Raw genomic sequence first — 12,905 nt, 5'->3', positions numbered from 1 at the left:
ATAAAAAGACACAAATAAATAGGCAGAGAGATAGAGATAGAAAGAAACAGATACTAAAGAGATAGAGAAAAAACGGCATGCATAATCATGTATAGCAGAGAATAGCAAGGGGTGTGAAAGGTGGAAGTGAGAGGTTGACAGCCTAACCAAGACAGAACTAGCTAGGTGACCACCAGCTCTCCTGTTAACCAGCCTCGTGCGACGTAGTGCAAGATGCGCTAATTTTTTTCGAAATGGTAGAAAGTTCCCCATCCTGGCGCTCGGTATTGAATGCGTCAAAGGCTGTTCTCATTCCTAGACGGTGGCATCTCTTTTCCTTTCTATTCTCCGTTAAACTCCTTTCCTCCTAAGAAATCTATAAAAACGTGTACAGTGACAAGCCCTGCGTACTTCTGGGCTCTGTCTTTCTCAGAATGCCCGTAAAACACAGTATAGTATGATTATCATTCAGTTTTCCGTCTCTACAGTTATGGTGAACCTTGCATTGGAAAAAAAAATACGTACACTGGTTGTTCCGCTTGCCAGAGGCTGATTGGCTGTAGAAGTAAACGATTTTAAACGCTGAATATATGAAGGAAGAACGACTAGTACCTGTGCAGGAGTAAGAAAAAAGAATGTAGGTTCGTTCAAAGAATATGCCAGGATAACCCTAATTATTTCGAAAGGACCTTCGATATTGCTTACTTTTTCGCGTTCAGAACAATGTCGAGTTTCGTGCAGCTGTTCTGTGGCAATGCTGCTGCTTTTTCAACTTTTTCTTTTCATATTACGTGTCGATGACTCCCGGAGTACTAGCGGTCCGCAGGTGTGCCTGACTGGTTCACTGAAGCGATGCGAATGGCAAACGAATTGAATCGTTACAAACTGTGCCCCCCTCCCCTCCTTTCATTTTTTGATGAGCGTATCGTACTTGTCATTTGAGATTTCGGTCCTTCACCCGCGGTGTTTTCTCAACAAAATATTTGTCTTTGATATTGATAACGCACATGGTTGTGTAGAAAAGCCAGCATTTCTTCGCGATTTCAGCGTACAGACATTTCTTACATCCAGTTAATGGCATCATTGCGTTAGAGAAGCAAAGCTTTTCCTGACTATATTCACAAAGACTGACAAAGGCTTTTATAATGGACATGCAATATATTTATGTTATAGTATGTTGCATGAGACCAATCAAATCTCGGGTATAGGAGCTCTTTTGCAACCGACAGCAGCCTGTCGCAACCACCGTCATCGATACTAGCTCCCCGTTTCGACACAATGTTTCATTTTTTATAACACTGAAGTGAACTACGGCATGTGTAAGTTAGCGAAGAAAACACTGACGCTCTATATTCACTACACACACACACCTTTAAAAATACCAATATTCCTGGCGTGGTATGTCGTACAATTCTTCCCAATGTGCACAGATTTCGAGTGACAATAACGAGCGGATAATATAGCTGTGAAACCTTGCAGAAGCAATGCCTTCTTCAGGGAGGCGCAGTTCCACTCGCATCTAAGACAATAACGGCAATGATAATAGCACACAGAATTATCAGCTGCACGTCCAGAGTGCCATTTTTTCAGCCATTTACCACTCGCAAAGAGCGAGCTTACAGTGGAAAGACTACAGCGGAGAGCTTCTTCTTTACCATCACGCTTTCGATACTGTATCGCGTGAGAGATCTAAGCACGATCATATGCGCACAGTCGCGTGCGCTAATGCAGTAATAGTGGAAACCATGTTCAAACGTGCACTGATACGCATTATCGGTCAGGGCGGACGTGCTGCTCTGCACAGGAGAGCAGAGAGAGGGCTTCGAGTACCAGGCCGGAAATGAGACATGCGGCGCCACGCTGAGCCCGTTGACAAGTGTATATGCCCGTTCCACCCTGCACAGCTGCTGCAGTCGCTGAAATGTCCGGATATTTAATATGTACGGCTGATCGGCCAGAGTGTGTGACGCTGAGCGCAGCTGTCCAACGATCTCCATGGATTGCGAGTTGTTTTCACCAGAGGACATGCTTGCAGAAATGGGAACGTTGTGACGTACGGAATTACCGAGCGTCCTGCGAAGTCACTTAATGCGGCGGTATCGTTCGTATGATTGTCTGGGAAAGGACCTTGCTTAATGGACGCTATATATTTAGGGCGTTGATGATATTTTTGTGTGACATTATAATTTCTGGAGTTTTACGTGCTAAAACCCCGATATTATTTTGAGGTAAACCATAATGGGGGGTTGCGGATTGATTAGGACCTCCTGGAGTTCGTTAACGTGAATCCACATCTAAGCACCCGGCTGTCCTATGCATTTTGCCTCCGTCGAAATGCGGCCGCCGTGGCCATAATCGAATCAGCACCCTCGAGCTTAGCGGCGCGACCCCGTACGTGCTAAGTTAACACGGCAGGTAATACTTTTGTACCGCGTATGATTGTGTACGCTTCTATAGCTACTTAAATATATAATCAAAGGTGGCGCTTTTTCAGCGAAAATCGATCTCTGTAGGCCATGTACGAAGGTTCCGGTACATGTAGGTCCATGTACGTTCCTGAGGCCATTCACGAGCGGTTTATGGCACTGACTGTTTGTTTCCACGGCCGCCATGTTGCCGTTTAACGGCGGTTCCCTGTGGTCGAAACGCACGGGGCCTGCACACGGGCTAGCTGGGGAACGAGGAGCCAAAAGGGCGGGTGCTCTCGATTCCCACCATATTTGAATTTCTTCCCTGCTTCAGAGGTGACAAAATAAGTGAAGAGAAAATTTCTCGCCAAAAGGTAAAGAATAACTTATTGTAGTTAATTTCTCATCGTATTTTTTTGTAAGATTGCGCGCACCATGCGATCGAGTAGTCGACTTTATTCTGGAGCTAACGCGATCACCACAGATAGCGCTGGAATTTTCGATCACTCATGTATAAAAGACGACGACCGTCAGTTTTATCGACGACCGACGAATGTGTGTGCTGATATCGTTGCAATCTCAGTGTCATTCTTTTTGCTGGGCACAAGTTAACCCAATAAGCAATTTCATCCTTACGGATGAAAGTATTTGCTTTCTCCGCCATCGCGACCACGTGACAATATTAATGTGAAAAGCAGTTATCCTTTATTCATCACTTACAACAGTTTCTTGATAAATCAGTGCTAGCCGACCGCTCTTTTGTAGCCTTTTCGAAAGCATCCGATAAGGTTTGCCATTGACAGTTGCTTTACAAGCTGCACCAACTCAATCTTGACGGTAACCTTTCTAACGCGATAGCGTTAAGGCGCTCGTTTCGCAGAAATTCCGTTGTCGGCATCGCCATCGTTGGTTGTGAGGGAAAAACCAGCGTTGCCCATGAGCGAAAAGTCGAGAAAGATGCAAAGAAAATAAAGAATAAAAATCTTCGGTTTGAGTGAGAATCGAACCCAGGCCTTTTGTGTTGCAAGCAGGCATTCTACCAAAGAGCCACGCTATTGTTTGAAACTGCTGTTGAAAAAAAAAAAAACACTATATGAAGGTCATGTAGTAGCAGGAGTCTCCTTAACCCGTAATTTTGAGTGACAGAAGCGTAGAATCGCGCTAGGCGTCAAACTATGCGAATTGCACAAAGAGTGGGTGTTTTAAAGGCCCACCTATTACAAAGCACTCTAACATATTTAGTCATCATCATCCGCAAAAGCATCAGCAAAGTGAGCACTAGGTTGGCGTGTTGCCTTACGGACGCGTAATGGGCCCTTCACTGATTCGCAAAACGAAGAACTATGGCGTAGTGGGCACTTCGCGACTGAACTTGCAGTAAGCATTCTATGATAGTTTGGAACAGCCAATGTTACGTGCACAGACGTTCGTTTCCTTTCGGCACGGTTGAGGCATCTACCGAGAACCGAAGCAGGCTAGCAGTTGAGAAGGCGATGCGCACGCGACCTGATTACGCTATTGCATTCTACTCTTGCAGGCGAAGCTCTAGCGTCCTCCAAGTTTTAAAGTGGATTCAATGTTTGCTCACCAACGGAGGGACTATGCCAACGGCCACAACTCTTCATTTCAGATAGTTGATTGCGGCTTTTAGCAAGGTACTGTCTTAGGCCCCATGTTGCTTCTCATTTATATTAATCAACTCTGACCAGGTATATCATGTAGCATTAATCTCGTTGGTATGTCAGGTATATCATCTAGCATTCATCTCAGTTTTATAATTTTGACTTGAAGGTAGTTGTAAATATGGGAAAAATGTGCAGTATCACAATTCATGGCATACCCTTTTTTACCAATCGCATTAATTGCGCGCAATTCGAGATATTCATCATCTAATTTTAATGGTCATATCTAAAACTGACCGCGCTCGGCGCGCAGGCAACGCGGATGCTCTCTTACGTCAGACCGGCGCTATCTTTGAAAAGGGTAGCTCCTGTTCGTGGGCAAAAACGACAGGGACCTGACAGTCATACGAGTTTTATTTATTAAAAATATCTGCATTGTCTGAAAGGACCAGCATAGAGGTGCTAGCCGGAAAACTAAATGAATGAGTACAATGCGTTTCAGAAATACAGACGTGTCGCATACAGGTAACTCAGTGCAGACAAAGCAAGAATTCATGTCATATTGTGACTGTGAAATGAGGCATAATTAGCGGCGTAGCAAAATGATCAGAAATTATACGAACCGGCCGTATGAACACTCAGTAATTTCATCCACATTACTTTGATTCTAAAGCCAAGCGAACATTGTGGAAATAGGAACTACAAAGAGAAAAAGAAGGTAAAGCAGCATAAAAAGATGACTTCATACAAATGTGTGAGGACACCGTAACGCATTCCACGTAATTTTGAACAGTTCTGTCCACTCAAATGTGCAACGTATTTTCCATGTCAACACCCATTCATTCAGGGTCCGAGGCAACGTAACTGGTCTACGGGTGAGCGACGCATCCGTGATGCCTGATATCGTGAGCGGCACTACCCAAGCAGCAGCTATGATGATCGGAAGCAAGGCGGCAGCTATGATCATCGAGGAGATTGGTTCTGAAGGGAAAAGAACTGCGAAATAGCCGGTAGAGATAGTGTCTTCTCGCAAACAGCAGCGCTGTCGTTGTCGGACACAGGACCGTCGCCAGGAATTTTTTTTCGGGGAGGGGGGGGGGGGGGGCACATGCTGAAACCTGGACTTTTTGAGAAAAACACCTACTTTTATTATTTATTTTTGGTAAAAACACATACTTCACCAAAATTTCGGGGGGGGGGGGGTCTCAAGGGCACCCCTCACCCTGGCTACGGGCCTGGTCGGACACATCACTTAGGTTAGACATTTTATGGTCAGATTAGACTAGGTTGGGCTGTGCGTTTCACCCCTGCCCCCCCCCCCCCCCCCCCCCCCCCCCGTTGCTGCAATGTACATGCGGCTGCAGTGCAGTACAGCGTCAGCACACAATAACAAGCAGGGCATGACACAATAGTGTTGGCTTTTCCCTATTGCGTCAGAGAGAAAGTGGGCTTATTGATATTTATCGAGCGAAGGTGGTCGAATGCAAGGAAAACAGGGTGCAAAAGAAGCAAGAGTGGACATACAGGCGCCAATAACGACACTGAAGTTTGATTGTTTTGCCAAACCGAATTAAAGTATACCTTCAGCGTCAGAACGTCACAAGTAACCTGAATCACGTTCAAAAGCTTTCTTCAAAGCGTACCCAAACTAGAGGTGTGCACGGGCTCCGGGTAGCCCGAAAGCCCGAGCCCGACCCGGCCCGCGGGCCGGGCTCGGGCGGGCCGACGTATTTTCACCTCGGGCCCGGGCCGGGCTCGGGCTACTCGGAGTTTTATCGGGCCGGGCTCGGGCCCGGTGCAAAGCCCGACTCAAGCCCGAAATATAGAGAATGAGCGGGAATTGTTTTCCAGCACGCATACAGCGCCTTTTCCGCGACCGCCCTTTACCGCTTTTCCTTTCCATTCGCTACTTTAAAGAAAAGGGGAGCAGGTAAAGCACTGCCTCTGTTGCACTCCGACAAACAGAACACCACCTGAGCTAGTGACGGCGCCACGCGACTGTTCGCGTTAGATTTAAGGCCAAATCCCATATGAGTGAAAATGTACGCGACAGCGACGAGCGACCCGATGTAGATCGCCTTCGTGCAAGCTGACGCTTGCATGGGCATACCCCATACACGTGACGGCTTTGGCGAGCGAACTCCATTGTTGCTGGCATGAGGCCGTCTACTTGCTTGCTGTTTTTGCACGACAATTTGTAATTTGTGTAATAGAGACTGTTCGTCGTGTGTCGTTTGATCACATTTGCTATGCTCAATAAAACGCCAAATTACCGAAAAATGATGTTTTGTTTTCGCAGCGAACCTTCAAAAAGCCGGGCCGGGCCGGGCCGGGCCCGGGATTGTGTTTTCGTACGTCGGGCCGGGCCGGGCGGGCTCGCAGCCCTTTGCCTACGGGCTCGGGCGGGCCTTCGACAAAGTCAGCGGGCCCGGGCCGGGCTCGGGCTCGGAAATACGGCCCGTGCACAGCTCTAACCCAAACATAGCACCTGAAGAATTCAGATAGAAACAACTCATTTTGACATAAGCAGGAGATTCTGTTCCTTTTCAGTTAAGATTAGGGATGTTTTGATGACACATGCGTTTACTTAATTAGTTAATCTGCTCCGCTTCAATTAGTAGGCGAGAGCCATCAGTGACTTTGATCGCTCTCGAAGAGCTAAAGGTCGCGTCTACATGCGTCACCGTATAATTCCAGCAGGAATAACGTCACACTCACGGCATGCCCCGCCCCGTCGTCATAAGCAAACCGGTCGTCATCAATAAATCTCAGCTCCTGCAGATTGCTGTATGTATTATATACTGGTGATTCTGCAGAGTTATTTGGTGACGGCCTTTTGGTGCTCGCTCGTATTTATAATTCCGACATTCGCCATGGTACTGTGCAGCTCATTCGCAGCGTCGACGTATAGTGGAGCTTCGAACGAGACGCTCACGTTGATGCGCGAATATGATGCGTAACTCTTGTATGTTTATAATGGCATCGTGAACTTCACGGCTTGATGAACGGGGTAAAGAAGGGTGTTTTCTGATTTACAAGTACTTCGTAATCCCGAGGCAACTTTACCGGCGACGCATTCTACGGCAATTTCTCGCTCAAAACTAACGACGCCAATGCCGGCAGTAAAATTTCTGCGACACGGGCACTTAATGCTACCACGTTAAAATGCAGATGGGGTTAATTTCCTTGTGCACACGCTCTTCGAAAGGTCGTACTCCGCACAACTGTAAAAAGACAATTGTTTGACTGGGGAGCCAGGTACCTCGCACGATGAACAATGTACTTGAAAACATTCGTTAGTAATTGTACACAGACCCTAAGCTTAAATGTGCCGCGGAAACAGTCGGGTGTTTAGATGTAGATTGACGTTAACGAACACCAGGTGGTCCTAATTAATCCGCAGCCGCCCATTATGGTGTGCCTCAAAATAATATCGGTGTTTTAGCACGTAAAACTGCAGAAATGATAAAATTATACAAAAATATCATCAACGCTGTAGATATAGCGTCCATTAACCAAGATTATTTCCGAGACAATCATACGAACGATACTGCCGCATTAACTGACTTCGCATGACGCTCGGTCACTCCGTACGTCACAATGTTCCCATTTCTGCAAGCATGTCGGCTGGTGAAAACAACTCGCAAACCATGGAGATCGTTGGACAGCTGCGCTTGGCGTCACGCATTTTGGCCGATCAGAAGTGCATCGTCATTTTCCGGACATTTTAGCGACTACAGTAGCTGTGCAGGGTGGAACGCACACACACGCTTGGCAACGGGCTCCGCGTGGCGCCGCCTGTCTCATTTCCGGCCTGGTCCTCGAAGCACTCTCTCTGCCATCCTGTGCAGAGCAGCATGCCCGCACTGACCGATAATGCGTATCAGCGCACGTTTGAACAAGCACGATCATATGCGCACGCGACTGTGCGCATATGGTCGTGCTTAGATCTCTCACGCGATACAGTATCGAAAGCGTGATGGTAAAGAAGAAGCTCTCCGCTGTAGTCTTTCCACTGTAAGCTCGCTCTTTGCGAGTGGTAAATGGCTGAAAAAATGGCACTCTGGTCGTGCAGCTGATAATTCTTTGTGCTATTATCATTGCCGTGACTGCCGTGATTGTCTTAGAGGCGAGTGGAACTGCGCCGCTCTGAAGAAGACATTGCTTCTGCAAGGTTTCACAGCTATATTATCGGCTCGTTATTGTCACTCGAAATCTGTGCACAATGGGACGAATTGTATTACATACCACGCCAGGGTTATTGGTATTTTACAGTGTGTGTGTAGTGAATAAAGAGCGTCAGTGTTTCCTCCTCCAACTTGCAGATATCGCAATTCGCTTGAGTGTTGTAAAAAATGAGACATTGAGTCGAAACGGGGAGCTAGTGTCGCTGACGGTGGTTGCGACAGGCTGCTGTCGGTTGCAAAAGAGCTCTTACTCCAGAGATTTTGGTCTCATGAAACATTCTATAACATAAATATATTGCATGCCCATTATTAAAGCCTTTGTCAGTTTTTGTGAATATAGACAGGAAAAGCTTCGCTTCTCTAACGCAATGATGTCATTAATTGGATGTAACATATGTCTGTACGTTGAAATCGTGGAAAAATGCTGGCTTTTCTATAGAGCAATGTGCGTTAGCAATATTAAAGATAAATATTTTGTTGAAAAAACACCACGCGTGCAGGACCGAAATGTCGAATGACAAGTACAATACGCTCATCGACAAACGAAAGGAGGGGAGGGGGCACAGTTTGTAACGATGCAATTCGTTCGCCATTCGACTTCGCTTCAGTGAACCAGTCAGGCACACCTGCGGACCGCCAGTATCCCGGGGATCATCGACACGTAGTATGAAAAGAAGAAGTTGAAAAGGCAGCAGTATTGCCACAGAACAGCTGCACAAAACTCGACGTTGTTCTGAACGCGAAAAAGTAAGCACATCGAAAATGTTTTCAAATTAGTTGGGGTTATCCTGGCATAGTCTTTGAACTAACCTGCATTTTTTTACTCCTACACAGGTGCTCGTCTTTCTTCCTAGGGGAACATATATTCAGCATTTAAAATCGTTTACTTCTAGAGCCAGTCAGCCTCTGGCAAACGGAACAACCAGTGTACGTTTTTTTCCCAATGCAATGTACACCGTAACTGAAGAGACGGAGAACAGAAAGATAATCATAATATACTGTGTTTTACTGGCAATGTGAGAAAGGCAGGGCGCGGAAGTACGCAGGGCTTGTCACTGTACACGTTTTCTTAGATTTCTCAGGAGGAAGAGGCGTGAGAGAAAGAACAGAACGGAAAGGAGATGTCACCTTCTAGAAATGAGCAGCCATTGACGCATTCAATACCGAGCGCCAGGATGGGGCACCTTCTACCCTTTCGAAAAAAATTAGCGCGTCTTGCACTACGTCACATGAGGCAGGGTCACAGCAGAGCTGGTGGTCACCTAGCTAGCTCTTGGTTAGTCTTTTAAGCTCTCACCTCTACCTTTCACACCCCTTGCTATTCTCTACAATACATGGCTATACATGGCATATCTTTTTAGCATCTGTTTCTTTCTATCTCTCTCTCTCTCTCTCTGCCTATTTATTTCTCTGTCTTTATATGTTTTCTCTCTTGCTTCCCTTCTTTTTAAGAGCGAAGCTCCTTAAGCCGTGGGTCGTGCGTCCCCGATGTATGTAGTAGCCACCTCTCGTTTAGTTCGTGGAGTGTCCGCTAGATGGCGGTAATTGTATATGATGAAAACACGGCTCAAGGCCGGCTAGATAACTGAGGACGACGAAGTGGGAAGCTCGAGCAGCAACCACGATTTCTCTGAGGAATACGACGCTAGGCTCTTCGGTTCTTCGGACTTCAACGCCTGATGCTCACCACCCCTTCACGAAGCAGTTCTGCCAGTCCGATCCCGCAACCCGTTCCTGCAGTGGATACTCCTGCCCACCGCTACAGTCGCCGACTGCGAGGCCTTAGTCCCGAGGCCATCCCTCTGGAACTTCTCTAGCCTAGCTCTACATAAGGAGAAATGGCCACCGCCGGCGCTTCACAGGTGACTGTTGAGCAGCCGATGCGAGATACGAGATGTTATAAAACTATACTTGTAGTATGATGAAATATGATGAAAAGATGTGATGTTATGAAAATATAAATGATGTCATTTAACATTTCTCACGTGTTTACTTTAGTGGGACGAATTACTCGTATTCAGGGTTTACCGATGATGCCCTCCGGAGCATCGCCCAACTCCTCATCATTCACCCCGTGGATGTGCTGTAATTTTTTGTCCGCTTTTCTCTTTCTCTCTCCCTCTATTTCTTCTGTCGCCTTCTATCTTTTCTCTCTTTCTTCCCTTTCTATCCCAATTATATGTCGGGACACAACCTTGGTTACCGAATCCGACAGGGACGCCTCCTAAAACTCGTTCTTTTAGCTGATATTGAGAGACCAGAGATAGTGATCGTACGTAAGCATGACCACGTAGTTGTGTCCAGGCTTGTGCTGTTCTCTGTATGCGTCGCTTCTGGGTGTTAGTTCGTCGGCACTTTTTACCACCTCTTGATGGACCGGCGTTACTGGAGCCAAGGGGCTCTAGTTTTGATTCCGTGGTGGCCGACGAGGAGGCCATCTCCGCCATCTGTGTCAAATTCCTCATGCTGATGTGTTGCAGTAATATGCCCTTTGTTTTTTCTTGTGAGAATTTTTCGTTTACCTCTTGGAGGCCATCGCAATTCATTCTTTTCTTTGTGTCAATTTTATTAAAGACTGGTCATTGTTATCTCCACAGCTCTGGCATGCTGTCTGACAAGTGCAGACAGTGCGACAACATGGCTGAGAATTACTCACTTTCGAAATTGCAGAGGTCCAGGGACATAATGGAGCACGCCGGCACACAAAACTTACATTAGGTTGAGCTGGTAAATCATCTTCCTCGAAAAGCACTGACGTGGTAAGATCATGCGAGTTATTTGGTGCTGCATGTTATTTAGCAATTTTCGACTGCACATCGTGGGAGGGACTGCTTTTCATGGCTCGCAAGTAACCCCAGCACCCGCCGTGGTGGTCTAGTGGTCATGGCAGTCGTGTGCTGACCCGAATGTCGCGAGATCGAATCCCGGCCGCGGCCGCCGCATTTCGATGGAGGCGAGACCTTGAGGCCCGTGTACTTAGATTCAGGTGTACGGTAAAGAACACCTGATGATCAAAATTTCCGGAGCCCTCCACTACGGCGTTCCTTGTAATCATATCGTGGTTCTGAGACGCACACTAGCATTCGGTATTTCAATTTGGTACGAAATTAAATGCTCAGGAAACGCGCCAAATAGAATGAATTCTAGAAGTGACGAAGGCGGCGGCGACGAAGGCATGAAGGAGAGGCAGAACAAATGAGAACGCGTTCGACGCGCGCTCGAGTACGGTATTTCGGCAGCCCTGGCGTTTTCGCTTTTTTTTTTCGCTTCTCAAGCGTGAATGCGCCATTAGAGCTAGATTAATTTCTGTGTTCCTTTCTCATATGGAACTGCGACAAAAACAACAATTACGCACTGTTTCTTTCTGAATCGAGGTAACACGCGTATCTCCTGTACAAGTTTGAATCATTTACCTTTATTCTGAAGACCTAATCTCCAAAAAAATAAAGAAAGAAAAAAAATCACAGCATATCCACGGGGTGAATGATGATGAGTGGGGCGAAGCTCCGGAGCGAATCATCGGTAAACCGTGAAACTCTTCTGTGAAATTTGCCCAATACATCATATAAAGTGTGTGAAACACCGTATATATAATAAATATCAAGCTTTTATTGCGCTGTTGGTTTACGTGGTCCCTTCATTATCACCGCTTTGTGATCGGTGAAATGCAGGGAAAGTGTCCGGTCCCGAGCAAAAGAAAAAGCGCGCGAAGAGCGAGCGCCTTGTCTGCCTCCATCCGGCGACAAGCGAAAGAGAAAGCGCGCCAAGAGCGAGCGCCTTGGCTGCCTCCATCCGGCGACTCCGAGCGAAAGAGGAAGCGTACCAAGACCGAGCGCCTTTTACGATCGCAGGCATCGAATGACATGCGCCATTCGCATTATACAAGCGCCATCTGTCACCTTTAAACAGCAACTCTAAGAATTACATGAAACGCCATCTAGTGAGCAATACATTAAACTAGAGCTCTAAGAAATACATGAAACGCCATCTAGTGAGCAATTCATTAGACTAGAGCTGGCTACAGAGATACTACTACAGAGGAGGGAACGACCCACTCTAAGGAGCTTCGCCCCTAAAAGAGCGCGTAATTGAGGATATCCTTTTGTTCGACAAAAATAATCATCTCTGTCGCATGTCTTGCATTATCGCCACACGCCCGGTACTTCCCTGTGATGAACAGAGTACTCGCTATCAGCGTGACACAGCATTCTTGATAGTAAAGTTGCGAGCACCGAGTTTTCGAGATAGGAAACGCAAGCAAGCCAGATGACGATTATTGTTGCGGGACAAAAAACACACTTTTTACGCGCTCTTGTTTTTTTTACGTTTTTTTTAAACAGTGGTCGTGTTCTAGTTATACCCTTTGTCGTCAGGCGTCGTGTAGGAGCAAAGCTAGGTCACGTAGCGAGGAGAGGAGAAGAGAGGAGGCTATCAGAGGAGCTATGCAATGCAGGTCACATGACCAGAGCACCGGGGGAGGAGCGCACCAATCAGAGAGCGCGCGGAGATTTAATATTATTTTTTAGAGTATAAATGAGCGCTTTATAATTTATAGCAGCTGGTGCTACAGCGCTAGATCAAAATTATTCGTGCTAGGGCAGTGTTTATGGAACGGATGTCAAACGGATAGCTATCGTACAGCTGCTTATTTCGAAAGCGCTTCCCGTTGCCGTCAAAAATTGCGTGTGTAGGCTTCGTTTAGCAGAAAC

Source organism: Rhipicephalus sanguineus, chromosome 3, assembly GCF_013339695.2.
Source record: "Rhipicephalus sanguineus isolate Rsan-2018 chromosome 3, BIME_Rsan_1.4, whole genome shotgun sequence".
Taxonomy (NCBI): Eukaryota; Metazoa; Arthropoda; class Arachnida; order Ixodida; family Ixodidae; genus Rhipicephalus; species Rhipicephalus sanguineus.
The sequence above is the reverse complement of the archived record's forward strand: the minus strand, read 5'-3'. Positions refer to the sequence as shown.